At 34.0% G+C, this 5,025-nt stretch overlaps 1 non-coding gene across 1 annotated transcript; it reads right to left on the bottom strand.

Moving 5' to 3' along the window:
• Window positions 1–3,712: 3,712 nt before the first annotated feature.
• Window positions 3,713–3,817, bottom strand: LOC118144019 (small nucleolar RNA U13). Its single transcript, XR_004728487.1, has one exon. It is a non-coding gene; the product is annotated as a small nucleolar RNA U13 (small nucleolar RNA).
• Window positions 3,818–5,025: the final 1,208 nt, after the last annotated feature.

Genomic DNA, 5,025 nt, shown 5'->3' with positions numbered 1-5,025 from the left:
ACTCCAGAAATTCACAGAAAGGGGATAAAAGTCCAATCCCAAATGGTCACATTTGTATAATATAATTCCATTTATATAAAATTATTGAAATGACAAAATTATAAAAAAGAAGAATAGATTAGGTTCTAGTTTAGAAAAATGTCAGGGTTTACTAGGCAACACCAATTAGGACATAGGCATAGGCAAGGACTTCATGACTAAAACGACAACCAAAAGCAATGGCAACAAAAGCCAAAATAGACAAATGGGATCGAATTAAACTTAAGAGCTTCTACACAGCAAAAGAAACAATCATTAGAGTGAACCAGCAACCAATAAAATGGGGAAAAAATTTTGCAACCTACCCATCTGATAAAGGGCTAATACCCGGAATCTACAAAGAACTAAAGCAGATTTACAAGAAAAAAACAAACGCATTCAAAAGTGTGCAAAGGATATGAACAGACACTTTTTAAAAGAAGACATTTATGAGGCCAACAAACATATGAAAAAATGCTCATCATTGATCATTAGAGAAATGCAAATCAAAACCACATAGAGATACCACCATCTCACACCAGTTATAATGGCGATCATTAAAAAATCTAGAGACAACAGATGCTGGAGAGGATGTGGAGAAAAAGGAACACTTTTACAGTGTTGGTGGGAATGTAAATTACTTCAAACATTATAGAAGACAGTGTGGCAATTCCTCAAGGATCTAGAAATTCCATTTGACCCAGCAATCCCGTTACTGGGTATATATCCAAAGGACTATAAATCGTTCTATTATGAAGACACATGCACATGTATGTTTGTTGCCACGCTGTTTACAATTGCAAAGACCTGGAACCAACCCAAATGCCCATTAATGATAGACTAGACAAGGAAAATGTGGCACATCTACACCATGGAATACTATGCAGCCAAAAAAAACGATGAGTTCCTGTCCTTTGTAGAGACATGGATGAATCTAGAAATCATTCTTTTCAGCAAACTGACACAAGAACAGAAAACCAAACACTGCATGTTTTCACTCATAAGCGGGTGATGAACAATGAGAACACTTGTGCACCGGAAAGGGAACAATACTCACAGGGCTAGGTGGAGGGGGTAGAGGGGAGGGGAGGGAGGGGAAGGACAGAGGTGGGTGGGGAGGGATAACAGCTGGAGAAATGCTTGATGTAGGGGATGGTGAAGGGGTGGATGGAGACAGCAAACGACCATGGCATATATGTACCTATTGCAACAATCCTGCAGGATGTAGGAAGTGCATATGTACCCCAGAGCCCAAAGTACAATAAAAAAAATACATTAAGAAAATAAATACCAAAAAAAAAGTCAGGTTTTAAAAACATGTCAAGTGTCAGAGCAAAGTGGGAATGGGGAAAAGTAAGGCAGTTGTAGTGATGAACTGTTCTGTCTTTTGACTATACCAATGTTAATGTCCTGGTTGTGATATTGTACTAGTTTTACACTATATTACCATTGGGGGAAACTGGCTTTATGTTACACAGTATATCTCTGTAGTGTTTCTTATATATTTATGTAAATATACATTCATCTTAAAGAATATTTTTGAAAATATGTGACAGTTGTACAATGGCAGTTGGAAGAACAAGAGAAATATCTTATTGTATGGTTTCTGCATTATACCTGAGGTGGTATGCATTAGTGAAGTTCGTTGCAAACCTTAAAGAGGCTATTAAGAAAATTAAACAATGAGGTATATGTAATAAGTTAATACGGAATGAAATGAAATAAAAAATTAAACCCATAGAAAATTTAAAATGCTAGGCCAGGCGCGGTGACTCAAGCCTGTAATCCTAGCACTTTGGGAGGCCGAGGCGGGTGGATCACGAGGTCAAGAGATCGAGACCATCCTGGTCAACATGGTGAAAACCCGTCTCTACTAAAAAGACAAAAAAATTAGCTGGGCACAGTGGCGCGTCCCTGTAATCCCAGCTACTCAGGAGGCTGAGGCAGGAGAATTGCCTGAACCCAGGAGGCGGAAGTTGCGGTGAGCCGAGATCGTGCCATTGCACTCCAGCCTGGGTAACAACAGCGAAACTCCGTCTCAAAAAAAAAAAAAAAAAAAATTTAAAATGCTAGAAATAAAAAACATGTTAGCAGAGATGAAGACTTACCTTGACAGACTTGATAGCCAACTCAAAGCAACTCAGGAAAGAATCTGTGAATTTACAAATTTGTTAACAGAAATTACTCAAACATAAGCAAAGGAAAAAAGAAAGTAAAAAACAAAAACAGAGTATCCCAAGTTCTTGAACAATATCAAAGTTTTTAACATACATACATGTAATCCATGCAAAAAGAAAAGGACAAAGACTGAGTTAGAAAAAATATCTGAAAGAATAATTGTTGAAAATTGTTGTAAAAATTATGAAATACACCAAACTACAGATATAAGAAAATTGGGGAACTCCAAGCAGAATAAATATCAAATGAACTAAAATACACATACACACTTAAACATGCCATGTTCCAGCAGCTCAAAACCAACAGATAAAGAGAATATGTTGAAGGCATTCAGAGGGTTAAATGATACAAGATATATACAGGAAGAAAAGGGAGAATTTCAGCAGACTTCTTGTCAAAAAATTTTACAAGCCCAAAGTAAAAGGATCACCATGACTAAAGCAAAATACTGTGAACCCCAAATTTTATGCATAGTAAAAATACCTTTAATAAATGCAAAAGAAATTAGGATAATTTTAGACAAACAAAAATTGATAATTCATTGCCTGCAGACCTGCACTACAAGAAACATTTTTTAAAATGGTGTTAAGGAAGACCAGAAATATCAGAAAAAACACATTAGATCTGACAGCAAACTAACACAGGAACAGAAAACCAAACACCGCATGTTCTCATTCGTAAGTGGGAGTTGAACGAAGAGAACACATGGACACAGAGAGGGGAACAACATACTCCAGGGCCTAGTAGTGTATGGGGTGAGGGGAGGGAACCTAGAGGGCAGGTCAATAGGTGCAGCAAACTACCAGGGCACAGGTATATACCTATGTAACAAACCAGCATGTGCTGAACATGTATCTCTTTTTTTTTAAGAAATTAAAAAAAAATCAGAATAATAAAAAAATTAGTTCTGTACAAAGAAAGAAAAATTTCCGAAAATGATTAATTATAAATGGAAATATAAAAGATGTTCTAAAATATGTTAATTGATGTAAAACATATTCTATTATATATACATTCTATTATATGTATATATAATAGAACTATATATATAATAAATTGTTTTCAGAGACAGTGTCTCACTTTGGTGCCCAGGCTGAAGTGCAGTGGCACAATCATAGCTCACTGCAACCTTGAACTCCCAGTCTCAAACCATCTTTCTGCCTCCCAAGTAGCTGAATCTGTAGGAATACACCACAATACCTAATTAATAATATATTTTATATATTTTGTAGAGACAGGATCTTGCTTTGGTGCCCAGGCTTGTCTTTAACTCCTGGAATCAAATGAACCTCTCACCTTGGACCCTCAAAGTGCTGGCATTACAGGTGCGAGCCTCCGTGCCTGGCAAATAGAAGATATTTCACTGCCTAACATGTAAGTAGGTAACTTAAATGTATTTTAAGTTTATAACTATGAAAAAAATAGCATAGATGATAAAAATAGCACAATAAATAGGAGAGAGAAATCTGTGATTTGTAAAAATCTGTTTTTTTTCTTTTCTCTTTAATTTTTTTCACATCAAATGGGTAATGTACTAATGTCATCACAGGATTTAAGAAAGGCACATCTCACACATGAGTTAAAAAAACCCAGTCATCACATGTATAAACTGCAAAGTAATCTGTAAGATTCTTATGCTACATGCAAAATCATGTGATATTCAAAGATATATTCTAATAAATTAAAGATGCATATTGTAAACCTTAGGGTAAAAATTAAAATTTTAAAGATATATGACTAATAACCTAGAAATGGAGATTAAATAAACTCTTATGATATAAAATCAATCCAAATGCTATCAGAAAGAAAGAAAAATAAAGCAACAAGAAACAGAACATATAGTATGTTTAGGGGAATCTAAGGTTGGTTCAACATTTGAAAATTATTCAATGTAAGTTACCAAATCATCATAAATAGAAAAAAACGTTTGATCATCTCAACAGATGGAAGAAAAACATTTAATCATCAACATTCATACAGGTTAAAATGTCAGCAAAGTTGGAAGAGAACTTTCTCAACTTGTGAAACACATATGCAAAAAACAAAAACAAAAAAATGCAAGTAAAATTACATAAACAGTGACAGACTGAATGTATTTCCCTGAAATCAAGAACAAAGCATGAATGTATGCTCTCACCACTTTTACTCGCTATCTTACTAAAAACTCTAGCCAAAGCAATCAAAGCAGAAAAAGAAATTAGAATTTGCAGATTTAAAATGAGAGACTACACATTCATTTGAAGATCAATGATTGTTCATGTAGAAAATCTCTAATATTCTACATTAAAACACTACTAGAATTAGTGAGTTCAAGATCATGGGATATAAGATATCAAATATACGAAATAATCTGTTTTATTTATGTGTATTATTATTAGAAATTAAAATAGAAATAAAACATTTTTAAATATTAAAAAGAGAAACAGTTAAAAATCTAAATAAAATTATATGATCTATATATGTATGGTAAGCTAGATATTACTAATTAAAAACTCAAAAGAGACTTAAATAAAAGGTGAATGAAAGAAGTCAAACCGAACTATTTGTCCATAATTCCACATTTTTAAAATTCTAGAGAGTGAAACTATTTTTTAGGGACAGAAAGCAGACCAACGGTTGCCTAGAGATAGATTAAAGAGGGCAGAAGGAAACACTAGGGAGTAATAACATTATTTATTGTGATGGTGGTGTCACAAGTGTATACAGATGTCAAAATTCAATAAATTGTTTACTTTGACTCTGTACAATCTAGTTCATTATACATCGATTATCCTTCCATAATTTTATAAAACAAGAAAAGCTTTGTTTCTATGCAGATCGACTTGTAAA

This window comes from Callithrix jacchus, chromosome 11 (assembly GCF_049354715.1).
Source record: "Callithrix jacchus isolate 240 chromosome 11, calJac240_pri, whole genome shotgun sequence".
Lineage (NCBI taxonomy): Eukaryota > Metazoa > Chordata > Mammalia > Primates > Cebidae > Callithrix > Callithrix jacchus.
Note: the sequence above shows the minus strand (reverse complement) of the source record. Positions and strands in the feature narration are given on the sequence as shown.